The sequence below is a fragment of the Arachis hypogaea genome, chromosome 17, assembly GCF_003086295.3.
Source record: "Arachis hypogaea cultivar Tifrunner chromosome 17, arahy.Tifrunner.gnm2.J5K5, whole genome shotgun sequence".
Classification (NCBI taxonomy): Eukaryota; Viridiplantae; Streptophyta; class Magnoliopsida; order Fabales; family Fabaceae; genus Arachis; species Arachis hypogaea.
The window spans coordinates 32,538,178-32,552,364 of record NC_092052.1 but is presented as its reverse complement, the minus strand read 5'-3'; the positions used below and the strand labels follow the sequence as shown (position 1 = coordinate 32,552,364).

At 38.0% G+C, this 14,187-nt stretch overlaps 1 non-coding gene across 1 annotated transcript; it reads left to right on the top strand.

The window, feature by feature from the left end:
* Positions 1-9,510: 9,510 nt before the first annotated feature.
* On the top strand, positions 9,511-9,618 carry LOC112768676 (small nucleolar RNA R71). Its single transcript, XR_003186077.1, has one exon. It is a non-coding gene; the product is annotated as a small nucleolar RNA R71 (small nucleolar RNA).
* The last annotated feature ends 4,569 nt before the right edge of the window (positions 9,619-14,187 follow it).

Sequence of the window (14,187 nt, the reverse complement as noted above, 5' to 3'; positions counted from 1 at the left end):
GAAAGTGTGGCTGAAATTCAAGAGGAAGAGTTTGAAGAGAGGCACACTGGACAAGGTCCCAGTGTAGGGACCCTCTTAACTGACAGTGAGGGCACTTCACCATTTTCACAAGCCCCAGATAATCCAGAGCCTGCCCATGATCAAAAGTTAGAATTGAAACCTCTCCCTCCACATCTCAAATATGCTTATCTTGAGGATGAGCAGAAGCTTTCGGTTATTATTGCAAGGGAACTGACTTCTCAACAAGAAGAGCAGTTACTTGATGTACTGAGGAAGCATAAGAAGGCAATTGGGTGGAGTTTGGCAGACATAGTGGGAATCAACCCTCAAGTATGCGAGCATAGAATATTTCTAGAAGAGGGAGCAAGACATGTCTGTCAACCCCAAAGAAGATTGAATCCCACCATCTTGGAAGTTGTCAAAAAGGAAGTGACCAGACTATTGGAAGTAGGTATCATATATCCCATTTCAGACAGTGAATGGGTAAGCCCAGTACAAGTGGTGCCCAAAAAATCTGGAGTCACTACAGTGAAGAGTGAGCATGGAGAGCTCATAGCAACTAGAGTTCAGAATGCTTGGAGAGTCTGCATTGATTACAGGCGTCTCAACCAAGCTACCCGTAAGGATCACTACCCACTTCCATTCATTGATCAAATGCTGGATCGCCTGCCAGGTAAATCACATTATTGATTTTTAGATGGTTACACAGGTTATTTCCAGATTCATATAGCTCTTGAGGATCAGGAAAAGACTACTTTTACATGTCCTTTTGGGACCTATGCTTATAAGAGAATGCCCTTTGGCTTGTGCAATGCACCAGCTACCTTCCAAAGGTGCATGATGAGTCTTTTCTCTGATCTTATTGAGGACTGTATGGAAGTTTTTATGGACGATTTTAGCGTTTATGGTGATTCTTTTAGCCTTTGCTTAGATGGATTATCTCGAGTATTAGATAGATGTGTTAACACAAACCTTGTATTGAATTTCGAAAAATGCCACTTTATGGTAAAACAAGGGATTGTGTTAGGACATGTGGTATCTAATAATGGTATTTCTGTAGACCCAGCAAAGGTGAATGTTATTTCTAGTTTACCTTACCCCTCTTCTGAGAGGGAAGTCCGTTCGTTCCTTGGCTATGCAGGTTTCTACAGGAGATTTATTAAGGACTTTAGTAAGGTGGCACTTCCCTTGTCCAGATTACTGCAGAAGGATATTGAGTTCGAGTTAAGTGAGGATTACGAATAAGCGTTTGATAAGCTGAAGACTGCTCTAACTCAAGCCCCAATTGTGAGAGGACTAGACTGGAGTCAGCCGTTTGAAATCATGTACGATGCTTCCAACCACGCAGTAGGAGCAGCGCTGGCTCAGCGCGAAGTTAAGGATCCTTTTGTTATTGCCTATGCGTCTAAGAATTTTAGACATTGCCCAGTCCAATTATACTACTACTGAGAAAGAGCTTCTGGCTATTGTTTTTGCACTGGATAAATTCCGAGCCTATTTACTTGGTACTAGAGTAGTAGTGTATTCGGACCATGCAGCTCTAAAGTATCTATTAGCTAAAAAGGAATCCAAACCAAGACTTATACGTTGGATACTGCAGTTACAAGAATTTGATTTAGAAATAAAGGATAGGAGTGGTAATCAGAATTTAGTAGCAGACCACTTGAGTCGCCTTGAACATATTAAGGATGATTCTACTCCTATAGATGATAATTTTCCTTTTGACAACCTGCAAGCAGTATCTGCGGTAATCCCTTGGTATGCACCTGTTGCTAATTATTTAGTTAGCCGCACATTTCCTCCACATTTTTCTAAACATCAAAGAGACAAGATGAAAAGCGAGTCTAAATATTATATATGGGATGACCCATATTTATGGAGATGTGGCGCTGACTAGATAATTAGACGTTGTGTGCCTCAATCAGAATTCCAGTCCATTTTAGAGGCCTGTCACTCATCTGAGAGTGGAGGACATTTTGGCCCTCAAAGAACAGCTAGAAAGATCTTAGACTGCAGATTCTGGTGGCCTACTCTTTTTAGAGATGCTGCTGAGTTTTGTAAATCCTGCCTCCCATGCCAGAAATTTGGTAATATATCCAGGAGGGATGAGATGCCTCAACAATATATGCTCTTCTGTGAAATTTTTGATGTTTGGGGCATTGACTTCATGGGTCCATTTCTAAATTCTAATGGATATTTTTATATATTGTTAGTTGTGGATTATATTTCCAAATGGGTAGAAGCAATTCCTACCCGCACTGATGATGCTAACACTGTTGTTTCCTTTGTGAGAAACCATATTATATGTCGCTTTGGATCACCACGAGCAATCATGAGCGATCAAGGCACCCATTTTTGTAACAGGAGACTAACAGGATTGATGAAGAAGCATGGGATAATCCATAAAGTTGCAACAGCTTACCATTCCCAAACTAATGGGCAAGCCAAGGTATCAAACAGAGAAGTTAAGCGTATCTTGCAAAAGATAGTAAAGCCTCACAGAAAAGACTGGAGCACCAGGCTACAAGATGCACTGTGGGCATATAGAACAGCATACAAGACGCCCATTGGGATGAGTCCCTTCCACTTGGTTTATGAAAAAGCTTGTCATCTCCCAGTTGAAATAGAACACAGAGCCTTCTGGGCAGTTAAGGAGTGCAACATGGGAATTGAGAACGCCGGAGCTGAAAGGAAGTTGCAACTGCAGGAACTGGAGAACCTTCGCCTAGAAGCTTATGAGAATTCCAGAATTTACAAGGAAAAGATGAAAGCTGTGCATGATCAGAACATCAAGAAGAAAGAGTTTCAACCTGGAGATTTTGTCCTCCTTTACAAATCTCGACTAAGGCTCATGCCCGGTAAGTTGAGATCAAAATGGGAAGGTCCATACAGAGTAGAGAAGGCTGAACCGTACAGAGTTTATCACCTAAGCCATCCTTCAAGCTCTGAACTTATTAAGGTTAATGGACAACGCCTGAAGCTGTACCATGGTGAGAAGGTGCAGAAAAATAAGGAGCTTGAGATCTTCTGCCTGGAAGATCCCCACATAGCAGCCGATTGAGCTAGTGGAGCGTCCAACTTACGGACGTTAAAGCAAAGTGCTTGGTGGGAGACAACCCACCGCGGTATGATCGTTCTTTTCTTCACTTTTAGTTTTTCTTCTTTAATAACTCTTCTCTTTATTAGTGCTTTCGTACTCTTTCATTTACATGTCTTTATATTTTCAAAAAAAAAATTTTCGCCACGCGACGTGATCGCATCAGCGACGCGTCCGCGTCGCAAAAAGGGTGGAGAAAACAAATAAACGAACAGAGAGTTCGGCTGGAGTCTAGCTGGAGCGTGCCAATGGCACAAATCGACCCACGCGACCGCGTACCTGACGCGTTCGCGTCGCATGGGAATCCTGGCCTCCCACGCGACCGCGTGCCCCACGCGGCCGCGTGCCCTGAATTTTCGACGTAAAAGGGTGCACACTGAGATATTGTGCAAGAGTAGTGCTGGATTGGTGCTGGAAGCACAATCCTTTTCACGTGACCGCGTCACCCATTTTATAACGCACACTCATGCGATCGCGTGACCCACGCGATCGCGTCACCCTAATTTGGTAATTAAAATAAATCGAACAGAGAGTTGTGCTGGAGCGAGGCTGCACTCGCGCCAGCAGCGTAACACGGATCACGCGACCGCGTGATTGACGCGATCGCGTCCCCTTACCTGAGGCGCACCCACGCAAACGCGTGCCCCACGCAGCCGCGTCGCATGCGCCGCACAGCTCAACCTAAATTGCCAAATTATCTTATCTTTCTCTCCCCCAAATCCTAATTTTTCTTTTCCCTCCTTATTTCTTCCTTCCCCCTTCTATCTCACCTTTCACTCTCTATCTTTCTCACCACCATTAACAAGGTTTTACCTTCTTCTTCCTTCTTCTCTTTTCCATCATTCTTATTATATTATATACATTTTTATTTTCTTTTTCCCTCCTTTTTCTTTTCACTTTTGTATTTCATTTTCTTCTTTCCCTTTTTACATGGTGCTAGAAAATTTTTGAGTCATTATCCCTCATTATATGCTTGTGACTTGTTACAATTTATTTGACAATTATTATTATTTTTAAGGGGATTGCTTGCATGTTCAATTTCATACTTTTTATATCTTACTTACCATGCATGCCATGTGTTTGTGAAAAAGCCTATATAGCCCTATGCACTTTTCTACATTACTTTACTCTACTATTTAATGCTTGCTTTTCACAAATTCTCCTTATTATTTTATTAATTAAATTCAATTGTCAATACAAACGTGATGGTTTGTTACGAAGTAATGCTTGGTCTATGCTACTCATGCCCTTTGCCAGCATGCCAATAAACACCTTGCATTCACTTGTTTTTATCTGCACTAGCTATTTTCCATTAATGGCTTTTCATATGTACTCGAGAGCATGTGTTAATGTCATCTACATTTTGCTGTGCATCATTCACCCTCTTTTCCGTTTCCTTCCCTGCTGTATGTCTCCTTAAATTTAATTTTCTTTCTCTTCCCTTCTTTCAGGATGGCCACCAAGAAAGGAAAGGAGAAAGCAACTTCCAAACCACCAGCAAGAAGAGGAACTAAAAGAGCATTAGTGGCAGAGCCTTCTTTAACCACCGTCAAGCCCTCAACAAAAAGAGTTAAGCGGATAATAAAAGTTGACAAAAAGGAGAAAGCCTTTCCAGCAAAGGACACTGCGCGATTTCCCAATCGCTACTGTGAGCAGATGTTCCCTATCATGGCAGAAAAGAATTATAACAATGAATACCTTCTTATCCTCCCGTCCAATATTGCCACCTTTGTTGAGCCGCAACTTGAGCGAAGACAATGGGGTTTCCTACGGAGACAGCCGAGGCAGGTCAATCTTTCTTGGGTAGTTGAGTTCTACTCCAACTTATACATGCCGACCTTGCAGTCTGTTTATATCCGGCAAAAGCAAGTCCCCATCACAGAAGAGGCCATTCAGCAAGCTCTGAGTCTTCCCCCTATTCCAGTAGGAATGGACGCTTTTCAAGAAGCCACTCTTCAGCACCAGAGATACCAATTCAACTGGGACTCCGTTCTCGGAGTCATCGCATTACCTGGCAGTCGTTGGATCTACGGATACCACCGTACCCGCCCTAAGGGAATCTTGGCTTCCGCACTTACCTTGGAGGCTCGCGTATGGGCATAGATCATGTCCCATTATGTCTTTCCGAGCACTCATGAGTCCTCCTTCACTGCGGACATGGCTGTTCTACTATGGTGCATCCTTACAGACCAACCTCTGAATCTCTCAAGATATATCTGGAATGCTATGGAACACGTACAAATTGCGGGCAACTTACCTTTTCCCGCCCTGGTCTCAGATCTTGTCTCAGCAGCCAGAGTCTCCTACAGAGCTGGGGACACCAAAGCCATGCTTCCACGGGACGATCAGTATGTCCCTAACGGGAAATATCTCAGACTCTCAGCAGCCACTACAAGCCTTTCTACTGCTCCAGTTGAAGATAATCCTTCCTCAACACCACAAGCATCTACAACTGAGAAATTGCTCCAGCGGATAATCGAACGGTTGGATCGGCAAGAACAGAAAGCAAAGATGAGAGAGTGTCGTAACGAGCACCGATTCAAACACCTCAAGGAGCTACTCAAGGGACATTTTAGAGACTCAGACACCCCAGACTCCACTTCCTTCACCAGCACAGGGAGCCATGACGGCCCCGCCTGTGGAGATACTGCTACCAGCCCACCCTTGTTTCTGACAGATGGCACCGAGGACGGTGCAAAGCCTTAAATGTGGGGAGGTCGGTCAGTACCTGACTTCTGGAGGTAAATTCTCTTCTCTGGCACCAATAATTAGGATATTTTAGTTAGATTTTCTTTCCTTTATAGAATAGAATAAATTGCATAGGTTAGGATAGTTGCATGCATGTTCTACTTGATTGAAAAGACAATAAGTTTCTTTTAAAAATCTATCTTTGGAACAAACTTTCACTAATTTTTCAAAATTTTTATGATAAATTTGCTTGAGTTGTATTTGGAACATGATATTTGAGTTAAAGAACACACAACATGTGAAAGATTTGAGCCTTTATGAATGGTTACATTATTTAACCATAATTATTTCATTCTTGTGTGTTTACTTCTCTATGATTGTAATCTATATTTTGTTTTATCTTATATGTCCAATAGTTATTATATTTGCATGCTTGCACATGATTGAGGCCATTATTTGTTTAAACTCACTCATCCAAATTAAGCCTACCCTTTTCAATTACCTTTGTTAACCACTTTGAGCCTTTAATTCCCATTTGTTCGATATTTTACCACATTACTAACCTTAAGCCGAAAAACAATTGTATATCCCAATTTGAATCTTTGGTTAGCTTAAGATAGAATTGTGTGTGCTAGTTAAGTATGGGAAATTGTGGGAACAGAAGTTGTTAAGGGAATGTGTTATAAAAATTTAAGGGGAATTTGGATACCTACTCATGTGAAAATATAAGAATGAAAAATCTATGTGCATTGATAAGATTTATTTATTTATATAAAAAAAATCAATAAATAAGGGGACAAAATTATCCCAATGTTAAATTCAGAATTCAAAGATCAGTGCACATACAATAGAACCAAAATATAAGTTGATGCATGAGTATGGATTGAAAAAGGGAATTCTGGGTAGTTAGGTATGAACTTTAAAGATGACATTAAGTGTATACAAGTTATATTAGAGCTTGGGTTAATTAAAGATTCAATTTATTAGCTCACTTGACCAAATATACACCCCTACCTATACCTTAGCCCCATTACAACCTTGAAAAGACCTCATGATGTTTGCATTGGTATATTAACTATTGTTGATTGGTTAGGAGAAGAACAAAAGTTAGAAAGCATGATTAGAGAAGGATAGAGTGACCACCCTATACACTAGAGATTAGAGCGTACATACATTATCAGTGAGGGTTCAGCACTTGAATTTTCAAGTTCCCTGCTTTCATGAGCTATCTTCTTGCACTTTTATCCATTTTACTGTGTAATGATAAAATTAGTGGGATTTGATTTGTAATTGTTTTGAAGAGCTTATTTATTTTTGATCAAGTGGAGAAGAATCATATAGTTGCATTTATTTATATATATATGAGTTTGCATTGCATTTCATGAATTTTTACATGTTCATACTTATTTCCTTATCTCCTTCAATTAAGCATGAGGACATGCTAATGTTTAAGTGTGGGGAGGTTGATAAATCACTATTTTATGGTTTATATTGTGTTCAATTGGGTGGTTTTATCATGATCCTTACCCACTTATTCATTAAATTAGCATGCATTTAGATTTCCTTCCTGAATTTATTACATGTTTGAAAACTGCATCCTAGAGACTTTAATTATTTATTTTTAATTCTCCTTTATTCCATTCGATGCCATGATCTGTGTGTTAAGTGTTTCAGACTTTATAGGGCATGAATGAGTTGGAGATTGGAAAGGAAGCCAGCAAAAATGGAAGAAACACAAGAATTTGAGGAGATAACCAGCGAGAAGTGACACGGTCGCGTGGCTCACGCGACCGCGTGAAGGAGAGCAAATCGCAGTGACACGGCCGCATGGCTCACGCGGCCGCACGAATTGGAAAAGCTCTGGCGACGCGGTAGCGTGGACGACGCGAATGCGTGGCGAGGAAAAGCGCGAATGACGCGTCCGCATGGATGACGCGATCGCGTGACATGTGCGATCTGCATAATCTGCAGAATTCGTTGGGTGCAATTTTGGGCCCTATTTCGACCCAGTTTTTGGCCCGGAACAGCAGACTAGAGTCACAGAACATGTAGAAACAATTAACACATTCATTCAGAGACAGTTTCAGATCTAGTTTTACTCTCTTAGGTTTTTCTCTCTAGGTTTTAGAATTTTAATTTTCAATTGGTCTTAGCATTGGAACATTGAGAAGAATTATTTTCTCATCAAGACTTCATCATTCTAGTTTGTTTTCTTAACTTGGTTTCATTCTTCCATGTTCCCTATTTTGTTCAATTTTGTTATTTGAATACTTTAATGATTAATTAATGCAAGGATTATTTCTTTTTAATTCAATTTCAATTCCAATAATCATGTCTTCTTTTAATTCCCTTTCATGTGCTATGGATTCTTTATTTACAATGCGTGAGTAGTTTCCTTACTTGATGGAGAGTTGATTAAAAGGAATTCTTGAGTTGGAAGGATTGAAAGAAAAATTTGTAATTGGGTTAAATGTTGGATTGCTATCCTGTCACCAACACCAATCCCTTTGAACTAAGTGGGTTGCAACTTGTGAACAGATCTGGCATTCCAGCTTGTTTGACTTTCCCTTACTTAGTAAAGGATAACCAAACAGAACAACCATTAATTATAAATTAATCTTACATTCACTCCACCAATAATAGAAATTCCAACCAATCAACACCCAGTCAAGGCTTTTATTCATATTATTTAACTTTCCTCAATTTACATCCCAATTTACTTAGCTCAACTTCTTGGAACATCTGATTAATAAGATAGCACACTTTTCTGCAACTCGTTGGGAGACGACCTGGGACTTAAAACTCCCAGTAATTTTTAATTTAATTCTCTGTGACATATTTCTAAATTGATAGGCAGATTTTCAGTGAGTTAAGAACTATACTTGCAACATAACCATTTTAATAATTTTTAATTCACCAGCTTCTGCGTCTCATCACTCCTCCTCCTCTTTGGGTTCGGCCACATCATGTAAGGCTATGGCCTTGCACTCTCTTTTTGGATTTTCTTCTGTTTTGCTTGGGAGAGTACTTGGAGGGATTTCAGTGACTCTTTTACTCAACTGGCCCACTTGTACCTCCAAATTCCTAATGGAGGACCTTGTTTTATTCATGAAACTCACAGTGACCTTAGATAGATCAGAGACTATATTTGCTAAGCTAGATGAATTTTGCTCAGAATTCTCTGTCTGTTGCTGAGTGGATGATGGAAAAGGTTTGCTATTGCTAAACATGTTTCTTCCACCATTATTAAAGCCTTGTTGAGGCTTTTGTTGATCCTTCCATGAGAAATTTGGATGATTTCTCCATGAGGGATTATAGGTGTTTCCATAGGGTTCCCCCATGTAATTCACCTCTGCTATTGCAGGGTTCTCAGGATCATAAGCTTCTTCTTCAGAAGATGCCTCTATAGTACTGTTGGGTGATTCCTTCAAACCATTCAGACTCTGAGAGATCATATTGACTTGCTGAGTCAATATTTTGTTCTGAGCCAATATGGCATTCAGAGTATCAATTTCAAGAACTCCCTTTCTCTGAGGCGTCCCATTACTCACAGGATTCCTTTCAGAAGTGTACATGAACTGGTTATTTGCAACCATGTCAATGAGTTCCTGAGCTTCTGCAGGTGTTTTCTTTAGGTGAATGGATCCACCTGCAAAATGGTCCAATGACATCTTTGATAATTCAGACAACCCATCATAGAATATATCCAGGATGGTCCATTCTGAAAGCATGTCAGAAGGATACCTTTTGGTCAGTTCCTTGTATCTCTCCCAAGCTTCATAGATGGATTCACCTTCTTTCTGTTTGAAGGTTTGAACATCCACTCTAAGCTTGCTAAGCTTTTGAGGAGGAAAGAACTTGGCTAAGAAAGTCGTGACCAGCTTATCCCAAGAGTTCAGGCTATCCTTAGGTTGAGAGTCCCACCATATTCTAGCTCTGTCTCTTACAGCAAACAGGAAAAGCATAAGCCTGTAGACCTTGGAATCAACCCCATTGGTCTTAACAGTATCACAGATCTGCAAGAATTCAGTTAAGAACTGAAAAGGATCTTCTGATGGAAGTCCATGAAACTTGCAGTTCTGTTGCATCAGAGAAACTAATTGAGGTTTCAGCTCAAAATTGTTTGCTCCAATGGCAGGGATTGAGATGCTTCTTCCATGTAAATTGGAATTTGGTGCAGTAAAGTCACCAAGTATCTTCCTTGTATTGTTATTATTTTCGGCCATGTCTCCTTCTTTTTCGAAAATTTCTGTCAGATTTTCTCCAGAGAGTTGTGCTTTAGATTCCCTTAGCTTCTTCTTCAAAGTCCTTTCAGGTTTAGGATCAGCTTCAACAAGAATGTTCTTATCCTTGTTCCTGCTCATATAAAAAAGAAGAAAACAGAAAAGAAAATATGGAATCATCTATGTCACAGTATAGAGATTCCTTTACGTGAGTAGAAGAAGATAAGAATAGAAGAAGGAAAAGATGAGAATCCAAACACAAGGGTGAGGAGTGGGTTCGAATTCTTAGATGAAGAGGAGTGTTAGTAAATAAATAAATAATTAGAAAGAGATGAGGGAGAAGAATTTTCAAAAATTAGATAAATTAAAATAAAAGTATTTTTGTTTTTAAATTAGAATTAAAATAAAAAATTCGAAAATTAAGAAAGAAAAATTAAATCAAATTAAATTAAATTTAAAATAATTAGTTAATTTAAAAAGGAATTTTGAAAAAAAGATGAAGGTGATTTTCGAAAATTAAAGAAAGAATTAGTTAGATAGTTTTGAAAAAGATATGATTGAAATAGTAAACTTTTAAAATCAATCAAAAAGTTAAGTGGTTAGTTGAAAAAGATTTGAAAATCAATTTTGAAAAGATAAGAAGTTAGAAAAGATTTTGAAATTGATTTCGAAAAAGATGTGATTGAAATTTATTTTGAAAAAGATTTGAAAAAGAAATTTAAAAAGATTTGATTTTGAAAATTAAAGTTGATTACTTGACTAACAAGAAACTAAAAAGATATGATTCTAGAGTTTAAAGATTGAACCTTTCTTACTAGGCAAGTAACAAACTTAAAAATTTTGAATCAATCACATTAATTGTTAGCATTAATTTCGAAAATATGAATTAGAAATAAGAAAAAGATTTTGAAAATCAATCATAAAGTTTTCGAAAACATGAAAGAAAAAATAAAAAAGATTTGATTTTTGAAAAAGATAGAATTTTTAAATTGAAAATTTGATTTGACTCATAAGAAACAACTAAATTTTAAAAAGTTTTGAAAAAGTCAACTCAAATTTTCGAAAATTTATGAGTGAAAAAGGGAAAGATATTTTTTTGATTTTTGAATTTTTAATGATGAAAGAGAAAAACATCAAAAGGACTCAATGCATGAAAATTTTGGATCAAAACTCATGATGCATGCAAGAACACCATGAATGTCAAGATGAACACCAAGAACACTTTGAATGTCAAGATGAACACCAAGAACTTCTTTTTGAAGATTTTGAAGAGAAGAAAAACATGCAAGACATCAAACTTAAAGATTTTTAATTTTTAGACACTAACAAATTGAAAATGCATATGAAAAACAAGAAAAGACACAAAACAAGAAATTTTAAAGATCAAACAAGAAGACTTACCAAGAACAACTTGAAGATCATGAAGAATGCAATGCATGAATTTTTGAAAATGCAAGAGAAATAACAACATGCAATTTGACACCAAACTTAAAAATTGACACTAGACTCAAACAAGAAACATAAAATTTTTGGTTTTTATGATTTTATTAATTTTTTTGTATTTTTCAAAAATTAATTGGAAAAGGAAAAATAAGGATTTCAAAATTTTTAATAAGAATTCCAGGAATCTTGCAATGTTAGTCTAAAGCTCCAGTCCAGGAATTAGACATGGCTTACTAGCCAGCCAAGCTTTCAGTGAAAGCTCCGGTCCAAAATACTAGACATGGCCAATGGCCAGCCAAGCTTCAGCAGATACAAATCAAACATACAACAGCTGATACTTCATCCAACTTCATATGCTGATAAGTGGAAGCCTCGGTCCAAATGAATTAGACATGGCTTTACAGCTAGCCAGGCTTCAACGTACTTCATGAAACTCTAGAATTCATTCTTAAAAATTCTGAAGAACATAGAATAAATTTTTTTTTTTAAATTTTTTCGAAAATAAAAATAGTAAAAACAAAAAGCTTAAAATTAAAATAAAATTACCTAATCTGAGCAACAAGATGAACCGTCAGTTGTCCAAACTCGAACAATCCCCAGCAACGGTGCCAAAAACTTGGTGCACGGAAATCGTGACAGTTCCATTCCTTGGTAACGGCGCTAAAAACTCAATACGCACGTTCGTAATCTTAGTTCTTTGTTACAACTTCGCACAACTAACCAGCAAGTACACTAGGTCGTCCAAGTAATAAACCTTACGTGAGTAAGGGTCGATCCCGCAGAGATTGTCGGCTTGAAGCAAGCTATGGTCACCTTGTAAATCTCAGTCAGGCGGATCCTCCTGAACCTCTGCTTTCCTATTGTCTTCATCCAATCATTCATACTCCTTTCTATGGCAAGCTGTATGTTAGGCATCACCATTGTCAATGGCTACATCCTGTCCTCTCAGTGAAAATGGTCCAATGCGCTGTCACTGCATGGCTAATCATCTGTCGGTTCTCGATCATGCTGGAATAGGATCCATTGATCCTTTTGCGTCTGTCACTACGCTCAGCACTCGCGAGTTTGAAGCTCGTCGCAGCCATCCCTTCCCAGATCCTACTCGGAATACCACAGACAAGGTTTAGACTTTTCGGATCTCAAGAACGATCGTCCATGGATTCTAACTTATACCACGAAGATTCTGATTGAGGAATCCCAGAGATACTCATTCAATCTAAGGTAGAACGGAAGTAGTTGTCAGGCACGCGTTCATAGGTTGGGAATGATGATGACTGTCACGATCATCACATTCATATTGAGGTGCGAATGAATATCTTAGAATCGGAATAAGCTTGAATTGAATAGAAAAATGATAGTACTTTGTATTAATTCATGAGGAACAGCAGAGCTCCACACCTTAATCTATGGTGTGTAGAAACTCTACCGTTGAAAATACATAAGTGATGAAGGTTCAGGCATGGCCGAATGGCCAGCCCCCAAACGTGATCTCAAGATGAAAACTAAAGATAGATCCGAAGATAAAACTCAGGATATAAATACAATAGTAAAAAGTCCTATTTATGCTAAACTAGTTACTATGGTTTACAGAAATGAGTAAATGATGAAGAAATCCACTTCTGGGGCCCACTTGGTGTGTGCTTGGGCTGAGCATTGAGCTTTACATGTGTAGAGGCTTTTCTTGGAGTTGAACGCCAGTTTATAACCTGTTTCTGGCGTTTAACTCCACTTTGCAACCTGTTTCTGGCGTTTAACTCCAGAATGCAGCATGGAACTGGCGTTGAACGCCAGTTTGCATCGTCTAAACTCGAGAAAAGTATGGACTATTATATATTGCTGGAAAGCCCTAGATGTCTACTTTCTAACGCAATTAAGAGCGTACCATTTGGAGTTCTGTAGCTCCAGAAAATTCACTTTGAGTGCAAGGAGGTCAGAATCCAACAGCATCTGCAGTCCTTCAACCTCTGAATCTGATTTTTGCTCAAGTCCCTCAATTTCAGCCAGAAATTACCTGAAATCACAGAAAAACACACAAACTCATAATAAAGTTCAGAAATATAATTTTTATTTAAAAACTAATAAAAATATACTAAAAACTAACTAAATTATACTGAAAACTATGTAAAAACAATGCCAAAAAACGTATAAATTATCCGCTCATCACTTGCCTCTCCCAATGCAGGTTGTTGAGTCCTAACTCTGTGATAACTTTTGTTATTAGGGATCTATTTTAAGAGTCATTTATTTTTATGTTTTTAATTTTCTTTCTTTTATTATTATTGGTCTTCTTTTATGTTTATTTTATGTCTTATTTTATTTTATTTCATGATTAATAAAATTTAGAGTCTATGTCTTAAAGCTATGAATGTCGTATGAATCATTCACCTTTCTTAAATGAAAAATATTTTTAATTACAAAAGAACAAGAAGTACATGATTTCGAATTATATCTTGAAATTAGTTTAATTATTTTGATGTGGTGACAATACTTTTTGTCTTCTGAATGAATGCTTGGATAGTGCATATTTTTGAATTTGTTGTTTATGAATGTTAAAATTGTTGGCTCTTGAAAGAATAATAAAAAAGGAGAAATGTTATTGATAATCTAAAAAATCATAAAAATTGATTCTTGAAGCAAGAAAAAGCTGTGAATAGAAAAGCTCACAAAAAAAAGCAAGGGTAAGAAGGATCCAAGGCTTTGAGCATTAATGGATAGGAGGGCCCAAAGGAATAAAAT